Here is a 10,990-nt window from a genome sequence, read left to right on the forward strand (position 1 = left end):
TATTTGTTGAATGTATAAATGAATCTTACCTCCCTCTCCTGCCAATGTCAAAGTCATCTCCTTTCTCACCGGCACAGTAAATCAACTTGAATCCACCAACTTTTCCCAAACATCATACAAAACAGAAAACCCAGAGTGAACAGGACTACTCTCCCGACAAGCAGAATCTGAGGATCAACTTTGGTTCCTTGAGCTTACCCCTTATCCCTGATGGTTTAATAACAGTAATAATACCTACTAGCGCTTACTAAGTGTTTGTATGTGCCAGTAATTATTAAGTCCTTTATGTGTATTAATTCATATAATACTCAAAACAACTCTCTAAGGTAGGTACTATTATTTTCAGCCCCACTTTACACATGATGAAACTGAAGCCTACAGAAGTTAAGTATCTTGCCCAAGGTTTTCAGCCATTAAGTGACAGAGCCATGATTCAGAACCAGGAAATTTATCCTCAAACTCCATGTTCTTAACCATATATCTGCTAGCTCAATATTTCTTCTAAGCAACAGAGTGCTCTCCCCAAGAAAGCATTGGTGATTAATAGAAATGTTTGTCTTGTTACATACCCCATTACAGTTGGGGCAAAGGAGGATGAAGGTGTAGCAACTTGGTGAAAATTCCTAGGATGCCCTGCTTACTTGCTTTTCTTTACCCATAGCCAATATTCATTGAGTGCCAACTATGTGCTAAGCATAAAGGACACAGAAGTAAATAAAAAGATAGGATCCTTACCTTTATGTATACTTCCTAGCTGGCAAACCAGGCAGTAAACAAACAATTCCAGATGAAAGCTGAGGAGTAGTGGGGAGACCCAGGATGCTATGGGAGCCCATATGAGGGTCCTAATCTGGATCAAGAAGTCAAGGAAGACTTCCTTGAGGGGCTGATTCCTGAGCTCAGGCCTAAAGGATGAGTAGGAATTAGCCAGGTACAGGAGCAGGAGAGGTGTGTCCCAGAAAGAACAGCATGTTTAAGGCTGCAGCGTGGCTATCGTACAGTGAGGTCAGGAGACTGGAGGGAGAGGAGATGGAGAGGTTGAGCAGTAACCATGTGGAGGGAGTCCTTAGAGGAAACTATAGCAGTCACTTTTGAAACTGAGCAGTCACTTTTGAAACTGAGCAGGACCCTGCAGGGCCCTCCGGCATACAATAGCCCCTCCATGTCTCCCGTTTCTTATAAAGAAAAAGGCTTTATAGTCTCCTAGGCCTTCCCAGAGTTCCAAAGAACAGATGCAATCAGTTACTAATTAGGAAAGTGAGGGAATGCAGAAACAAAGGAAAAGCAGTCAAGAAACAATAGTTCAGCAGTAAAACAGAGTCCTAGTTCCTCCTCAAGGGATATACGCAACAATCTGACACGTATTTTGAGTTATTCTGTAGGAACTGGAACTAAGACCCCCACCCGAGTGGAGGATGGTGATCACAAGCTGAGCAGGAGCACTAGACCCCAGACTGGTTGGAATCAGAAAGTTAATGGTTAAGATTCCTGAAACACCACCTTGTTACCTCACCACCAACCAATCAGAAGAAAGTCATCCCCCTGCAACCCTCACCCCAAATGTTGCCTCTAAAAGCCCTTCCCTGAAAGACATCAGGGAGTTCAGGTCTTTTGAGCATGAGCTGCCTGTACTCCTTGCATGGCACCCTATAAATAAACACCATACTTTCCTTCACCAGTAAAATGGCTTTGCTGCACAGCAGGTGAGCAGACCCAAGTTCGGTTCAGAATCACTATCTAAGACTAAGGAGTGGAAATGACATGGCAGAGCCAGGCCAAACTAGAACCCACATGTCCAGACATCTAGTCTCTGTCCTTGGTTTTTCTTTCAGAAGGTGGAACAATAAGTAACTAGGACTCACATAGGTATTGCAAGATTAAAATGGAGCTGAGTGGGGTTTTCTTTGGGGCAGTTGTTCCAGGTGGGGCACACACTTGAGGCCAGTCATGGCCCTGAGCTAGCACTACGCTAGGCAGGGTTGCTCCTCCTAACCCTGGGTCCCTGACCGATTCATATGACATCTCCTAGGAATCTTAAACAGACGAAACACAAAGCAGCAGGGATGGAAGACAAAGGAGTGAGAGAAAAGAAAAATGAGATGAAATCAAACAGAAAGCAGTTGAAGAGATTGTGTAGATAAAGACTGGAACAAACAATTCTGTGGAGCAGATAAGAAGTACAACACCTGGGCAGAGAGGGCATGCTCACAGTGGCATTGCTAGCTGAGTTAGACTCAATAGCACTGACATTTGTTTTGTTTTTACTTGCTAATTTGATGGAAACAAGTATTTTTACACACACAGAAACTTTCACAGTATATATAACTGATCACTTGTACATTTGATAGTACTATCCAATTTCTATAAATTTCAAGAAATTTTTTGTCTTAAAGGGTGACATGTCCCTATAAGTACAGTGTTAAAAGGGGCTAGTAGCTTTAATATCTCTGTCCTTTGTTAAAATGCAGATTTGGTTTAATACAACATGCATGAATTTAATGCCAATATATGCAGGATACTGTTCCCTAGTAAAATCAGAGTAAAAAGGAACAAAGTATACACCAGAAACTAGCACAACATTGTAAATCAACTATATGAGAGAAAAAAAGAACAAAGAAAAATTTAATCTTCCTTTCTCTATGTATGTTCCTTGTCTAGTTTCTTAGAACAGTAAATTCCTATTTATCAAAAAAAAAAAAAACACACAAAACACCCAGTGTTTTTCCCTGAATTCTGCTTCTATGAGAACAGCAAGCAGACATCAGGAATTTATCTTTCAAAAGACCTTTTCGTTTTATGTATAACGTCAGTACAAATTCAGTCCATGTTATAACTGTAAACAGATGACAAGAAATACTGCTCTAGAGACAGGCAAACTGGGTTGAGAACCTGATCATTACTTATTAGCTGCGTTACTTTGGTTGTCATTTAACTTCTTTGCACCTCAGTAGTAGTAGCGGTAGTAATGTTTGTATAATTGCTGCAAATTCCGAAGTGTCCCACATTTATCCCATTTAATGATATTAAGATTTAATGTATGCTTACAGCTTTATAGGCAATGCAAAATGTAAAGTGCAAAATGTGGCCTCATTTAAACCATAGAACAACATCTATAAGGGAGGTACATTTATTTTGTCCATTTGACAAATGATAAAACTGAAGCTTAGAGAAATTAAGAAATTTCTTACCCAAGGTATACAGGAAGTGTCACAAATGTGTATGAATAGCCTCCAAGTCTGTATCTTAGCCACTACACTATAGTACCATCATTTAGTTATTTCATTTACTTTAACTATAAAGTAAGATCTCTGATTCTTACAGGATTAATGAGATAAGGCATTTAGAATATCCAGCACAGCAACTGGTATCTGACACATGGTTAGCATGCGTTATGCGATGTCAAGGAAGAGGAAGGGGCAAGGGAATGGAGAATGAGGAGAAAGAAGTAGTACCTCTGGCTTACCCAAGTCTACCTCTAACCAGAAGATTCGATTCAGCTGCACAACCTTTTTGTGGTGTCAGGCTCTCCAAGCACAGATTAAACCCAAGCTGTCCAGTACCATAGCTATGAACCCATGTGGTTATTGAGCACTTGAAGTGTGGCTAGTCCAAATTAAGATATGCTGAAAATAAAATACACACCAGATTTCAAAGACATAGTATGAAAAAAAGAATGTAAGTATCATTAATAATTGTTTATAGATTATATATTGAAATAATGATTTTTTTGGATGTATTGAGGTAACATGGTTTTTTTTGAAATGTGGTTTTTTACTTTTTTAATGTGGCTACCAGAAAATTTTAAATTACATATAGGTCTCACATATTTCTATTGGACAGCTCTGAAAGAGAGATTTGCCTGCTCAATCCTCCTTCCATTTCTGAAGACCAGGTTTTCAACAGCAGCTCAAATTCAAGCTGTCTTGCCATTGTCATGAGGAGTACACCGCTTTCATACATCCCTTCCTCATGTTGGCTACATTACCTTCACTAACTTGAATGTACTCCTTGTCATTTCGGGCCTTTCCAATGGGATCAAAACACTAATGCTTTACAATTGGAAATATTTATCTGACTACTAGAATATGTTAGCTAGAAGAGTCTAATAAAGCTCTAGTTTGCATTTTGAATCTGCAGATGCATCGATGTTATTTTCATAGGAATATTTTCATATTTATCTTGTTAGCTATAAATTACCAATAAACTGCTGGGTAAACTCGGAAAGAAAGAAGGGTGTCATTATATACTAAGGTTACACCATTACTGTGATACATAGTCCATCAGATTCTCCTAAGATTCCAATCAAAGGACACAGGTAGATTATGTACATGCTGCTTGATCAGTGGAGTTCTTTGGAAATTTAACATTGTTAAGAACTCTAGAAACTTAAAAAGTACTTGATGTATGTACTTCCCTCCCCAGAACCCACCACAGGTAAACAGTTATTACCACTAGGAGCACTAATGTTGCTTCACACAAGTAATTCCTTAAACAAACAAACAAAAAGGCATGAAGATCTGTTATGAACGATTTTCATCCAAACATACAGGGATTATTACCTCCCACAACATTCTCTTTAAACATGGTTAGACTGAGTTTAATGAGTCTGGAGATTGTTGCTTTTCCCCCTTTAACTTGCCAGATAAATCAGAAATATTTATTTTAAGAGACAATTTAAAGAACTCCGTAATTCCCAATCTGACGGAGTTTTACAAATAAATCTCAGTTAAATGCCTGTCATTGTTTCCAATCTGGTCAAGCAAAAAAGGGGAAAAAGTATACAATTCATCAGAATAATTAGTTGATTGGGGTTAAATAATTCTAAGAATAAACATTTGACCCCCTGGCACATCACAAACCTCCTGGAGAGAGGAGGATTATAAATTAAATGTACAAGATTTAAAATGGTCCAGATACACCCTGAACATTATTGCAGGCATGTGGGACACATTTAGATAAGTTAAAACCAAGTGTGGGTTTAGAGTTTAGCCATCTTTGATCAGTGGTTTACTAAAGATTCATTGCTTTGGTGTGAGGTTGGGGGGAATGCAGAGCAGCGGGTAGAAAGAGAGGAATAGTGGCAACAGTGCCCCCTGCTGTCCAATGGGCCACCTCTCTTCCTTGAATCAGGGATTTTTAGAGACATGGTACCCCAGGGGATAATGAAACCCTCTTAAGTATGTGGAAGTCAGGAAGGAAAGAACTAACATTCATTGAGGGCCTATAACATTGCAAGCACTGTGCTATCATTTAATTTAGTAATAATATGAAGTTCATTACAAATTCAGGAAAGAATAGGATGAAGTTTACAGATATAGAAACTGCGATTCAAGAAAGATAACTTTTACAAGATTCATAGCTAGAGTTGCAACGAGCCAGGATTTGGGCCCAGGGCTGCCTGGCTCCAAAGCCAGTGATTCTTATGCCACAGCACACTAGTAGTGGCTGGAAGCCACGAGCACAGCTCAGACTCCTATAAGTACACTGTCCTGATTTGCCTGAGACGGAGAGGGTTCCAGGGACACTGGACTTTCAGTGCTACAACCAGGAAAGTCTGGGACAAACTGGGATGAGGTGGCAGCCCTAGGAAGAATTCAATTGAATAAGGCACTAGGCTGGAAGAGTCACTTTGGAAGAGGAAAAAGGCCGCCCGGTTGTCTGTCCTGTTCCTCTCTGTGGCCCCCCCTGCTGTGCCACAGGAGAGCAACCTCTGTTCTACTTGTTTTATGCCATGACATGTCCTGGGGCAGTGTCAAAGAAGTTCACACTTCTGTCACTTAGGATTTCTTCAGTTCCTGTCCTAAACCGTCTAAGTCAGTTGGAATTTAGTTAACAGAATAAATCATCCACTCAAGTGGAGGGGAAAGAGCAGAGACTATGGCATCACAGAAACATGGGTGCTGAGAGGATTAAGAAGGACCAGAAAAGGGGGACAAGTAACAGAACTGACACTCATGGGATGCTCATTAATGCACAGGGCACTGGGCTAGGTGTTTTGTGTGCATAATCTCTTCGTATAACAACTCTAAAAGGTTATAATTAGTCCTAATTACAGGTGTCAAAAATACATAAATAAATGGAGCTCAGAAAGGGGCTAAATAACTTGTCTAAGGCCACACAGCTAGAAAAAAAAGTGAACTCAGAATTTATTTCTGCCCAAAGCATGCGACTTTTTCCACTATACATAGTGTCTTACACATAGTAGTGCTTAATAAACATTGAATTCCCCTTCCCATTCAGTTCCTAAGAACTTAAAGTTATTAATTTCAATGTCCTTCATGTGCTTTTTAAAAAAATGACATACCAAAATTTGTATTCTCTAAATGTTTATGATGGATATAGAGATTCACGATGGGGGATGAAGTTACCTGCTTAAGTTCATTGTATATGTTAAAGCTAAGAAAATAACTCAAGCAACTACTCCAGTTCACTCTCACTGATAAGGGAGTTGGCCAACGCCCACGGAGACTGGATAGAACACCGAATCATGACCTGATACATAAACAAAGTAAGCTGTGTTCTTACAGTCTCATCTGAAGTATTTCCTTTACAGTTTTTTAAAATGGCAATTTACCAGTCTAGATTAAATACAAATGAATGTCTGGCAAACTAAACTGTAATTACCAGAAAAACACAAAGGAGGTAGGTTAATAAAGGAAAGTTTTCTGACATACATACTTTGCCTCTGATTCTGAAAAACGACATGAACCGGCAGAGGAAAGTGGAAAGACATACACAAACACGTGGATATAGGGGTAAGGACATCGTGCACAGATATATACTTGTGTAATTGGAGCAGAGAAACCATCAATGGGCCTAAGTATTTACGGCCGAAAATCAAATACCCTACCTGCAAGTTAAAATGTCATGAGAAGAAAGTGAGCAAATATGATGTAGAGATCACAGGATATCTGCCAGATACCTGAACAAACAGAGGTTCTGTAGCAAAGAGGAATAGGCAATTGGCTTTTGGGTAGACAACAGTGTCCGCCATTTATATCTATAAAATGGGAAGAATATCTATCTTGTACAGTTGTTGTAAGGATTAGAGATATTTACATCACCTGGAAAAGAGCAGGCATTTGAGAAGTGTTTGCTGTTTTATCTGGGAACTCTGTGATTCTGTTTTAGAGCTCATAAAATTCTGTTTGAGGACAATGTAAATTATTAGTTCTGCTTTGGTATATTAATTCAAAATATGCCTGGCACATAATAGAAGTTTAGTAAAAATCTGTTGAATGAATGAATACATTTTAACTTTCTTCTCTTTAAGTATAACAAAAAAGAAAACATAAAAGTCTACATCTGGCCCTGTGGAAAGGTCTACTGTTCAACTCAAGTTAGCAGGGAGAATACAGCAAAAGTGTAATAATGATTTCAAGACAGAAATGTTGCCCTACGTTACATAAGTACCAAGGAGATAAACTTAATAGTGGTGGTTTTTGTGCTCTGTAATGCCAAAATACTTTTATAGGCTACTTCCAGTTGTTTCTGACTTTATGGCTTAGTTATTGAACTAAGAATTGTCTAAGAAAATTCTGGTCCTGAAGATTTCTAGATTGGTTTCTTCAACTTGTACATTTTCTTTAGCAATATCTTAACGGTAAAGAACAAGTATCTCATGTGAATGAGATAAGTTGATTTCACCTCAGTTTTCACAGAATAGCTGGTGACCTGTGTTACATGTTAGCAAAACATACAAGTTGTACCTTTAGGAAACAGAGGCCTAAGTAAATGGTAATTGCTATTATTACTCTGGTCCTCTTTACTCCTTGTTTTCTCTAAACTTCATTTTTGGATAGAGTCCAGCATTTCCCCAAATATGCTCCACGGAAGACTACGTCTGTGAAATGTGAATAGGTATAATATAAAAAAGGGCTTCTGAGATCCAGTAAGATTAGGGAACCCTAAGTTAACAAAGTAAAGTTCTTTACTATGGAACGTCTCTTTAAGAAGGGAATCTGCAAGAGGAAGCTCTAGCGTTCCTTAACCTTTTATTCATTATTGGCCTTCCCTTCCCACATCCTTTTTAGACTTTCTTTCCCTAAAGGCCTTTTTCTATCCCCCTGACCCTCCCTGCTCTCCTCCCCCAACCTGGAAATTAAATAACAAGGAATAAGATTTTGCTGGGTAGAGTTGAGTTTTGGAAGGTCTCAAACCACTGTACTAAGATTTTTTTGCCCCTTAAGAACCAATTTTCACCGCCTTGGGGATAATATCACCTCAGTTGAGAATGAATGCTCTAGTACGAAATGCCCCTCGAACTTGTTGGACCACTGACCTTTTTCAAGTGGACCAATATACTCAGGAACATACTTAGGGAAGCCCTGATTTTGTCAGCATGGGATATTTTAACGCTTCATTGTTCTCTTATGACTCAAGGAGAGAGTCTTCTCTTTAATACTGAAATTCCTGGTGTTAAAAGATAAATTGAGGCATATTAAATATTCTAGGAGTTTATTTGAACAAAAGTGGATTTTTTTTTTAACATCTTTATTAGAGTATAATTGCTTTACAACAAAAGTGGATCTTAAATCAGCATCGTTTAGCAGCACCAAACAGGAAGTATTTAGAAGTGCTCCGGTGACAGGAACTAGGGGAAAGACTTTATAGAGATGCTGAAGCAAAGCAAAAAAATTATTTGATTGGTTATAGCTTAAGCGTTTGCCTTATTTGGAAAATCAAAACCAATCACAAACAGCCTAGTTGGTTTCCTTACATAAATTGTCAAAGCATTAAAGTCCTCTCAGTCTAAGGGCCTTGTTTAATTAATTAACATTGATATAGGACTACAATAGGGGCTTCCCTGGTGGCACAGTGGTTAAGAATCCACCTGCCAATGCAGGGGACACGGGTTCGAGCCCTGGTCCGGGAAGATCCCACATGCCACGGAGCAACTAAGCCTGTGAGCCACAACTACTGAAGCCCGTGCGCCTAGAGCCCGTGCTCCGCAACAAGAGAAGCCACTGCAATGAGAAGCCCGTGCACCACAACGAAGAGTGGCCTCCACTCACCACAACTAGAGAAAGCCCACAGGCAGCAATGAAGACCCAATGCAGCCAAAAATAAATAAATTAATAAATTAATTTTTAAAAAAAGACTACAATAAGGAAAGGAGTTCAATAAGACTTGTTGATTGAGGAGTCTTGTATCTGCCTCTGCTTTCCCTCTGGCCATCATCCCTAGTTTGTGGTTAGAATTTTACACCAGCCAATTTTTTAAAAAATAATTATGATATAAGATGTGTAAAGTGTGTAATGAGCACTAATTTTCAATGTACAGCTTGATGAATTTTCAGAGTTGTATACACATCCAGGATATGTGTTGAATTACTAATCAGAGAACTTTAAAAAATATTCTTGACCTCCCATCATCCACATTCTGTGGCTTTCAAACTTTAGTGAAGTTTAATGAAGAATCCACCCAAGGAAGCTTATTAAAATTGCATAGTCCTACTCTCAGATTCTCATTCAGAGGGTCTAGGGTGTGATCAGGGATTTTAAATAAAATTCTCCAGATGATTCTGATGCAGGTGGTCTATGGATCACACTTCTGAGAAACACTGGCCTCCCTACATGATAAAAGTCAAAGTCCTGAACAGGTATTAAGGCTTTGCCTAATTTGACCCAATTCTATTTTTTTCAGACTCAACCCTTGCTGGTTTCCACCATGCCAAATTACTCACCTCTCCTCAGTGGGTCATGCACTCATGTTTCCCCTAACCTGGAATTATCTTTCCATTCTTCTTTATATAACTGACTCCTACTCATCCTTCAAGACCTCTGAGAAGTCTTCTTAAATTCATCAGGCAGAATTAGTTGCCCCTTATTGTTCATCCAGAACTTTATTCAAACTCCTGTCATAATACTTATCACACAATACCAATTTTTAATCTCCTTGTTTAGACGTAAGCAAGAATATGTGTGGCTCTTTGCTAAACCCCTAATCCTGCATAGGGGCCAGCACACAGTGAGTGAATGAATGAATATATGCTACTTATTTACACGTGGAGTCATTTAGTTCTCATTTTCCAGGCCAATGAGACTGCAAGCTCCCTAAGAGGAGAGAGGATTTCTGACTTTCGTAAACTCCAGAATCATGGCAGGGATTCAGTAGTCAATGAAAAAAATACCTAATGAATGAAAATAATCAGCACCCTTCTCTCAATTTAGTGAGAACCTCCATGCTTCCTAAACCTTCACAACTCTTGGAGGGAAACAAGAGTGGAGCGTGGGTGTTGAGGGGAGATATCCTTCCCATCTGCAAAAGAAGAATGTTCGGTAAGGCCGGAAGCTGAGGGACTGGGCCTCCAACGCCAGGTTCCTGGTTCTCTCTGCCCATTCCCTCCATAGAACACTCTGTGGCCATGGAGATGACCATTACCATAAGCGGGCAGTTGAGTGAGGACTCCAGAAAAGCCTTTCAGGAAGGCAACGGTGCATGGCGACTCTTGGCCCTCTCACTCACCTCCTTATCTATTTACTTGCCTATTCATGTGTGTACTCGTGTTTGTACTTGTTGATTTATTTTTTTAGCCTCTTTGTAGAAGACTAAGCCGCTGAGCCGGACAGAAGCCACTTTAGGCACCGAAAGCCTGACCCATCAGCAAAAGTGAGACCTAGGGACCACTGACCGTTGGCTAAGAAGGGCTGAGGGGCGGGATTCCTGCCGTTACCCGAAACCCATTCACCCGACGGCATGAGGGCGGGGCGAAGGGCGGTCCTGGGGGTGAGGGGCGGGGCGATGCCCCTACTTAAAATTTCAGGAGCGGGATTGCAACCCCAAACAGTCCAGCCGATGGTAGGGGGTGTGCAGGTGCAGGGAGAACGCGACTGAAGCCCTGTGGGTGCCAGCCGGCCTGTCCCTCACCCTGACCTTTGGGTTGGCGGGCTCTCGGGGGTAAGTTCAGACGCATGCGCAATGCACCGGGGTCCCTGAGGGAGGAAGGAGCTCCGGCTGAGGGGAGTGTGTGACTAGACCGAGCTCGGCC

Source organism: Balaenoptera physalus (assembly GCF_965194825.1).
Source record: "Balaenoptera physalus genome assembly, chromosome: 1".
NCBI classification, from domain to species: Eukaryota; Metazoa; Chordata; class Mammalia; order Artiodactyla; family Balaenopteridae; genus Balaenoptera; species Balaenoptera physalus.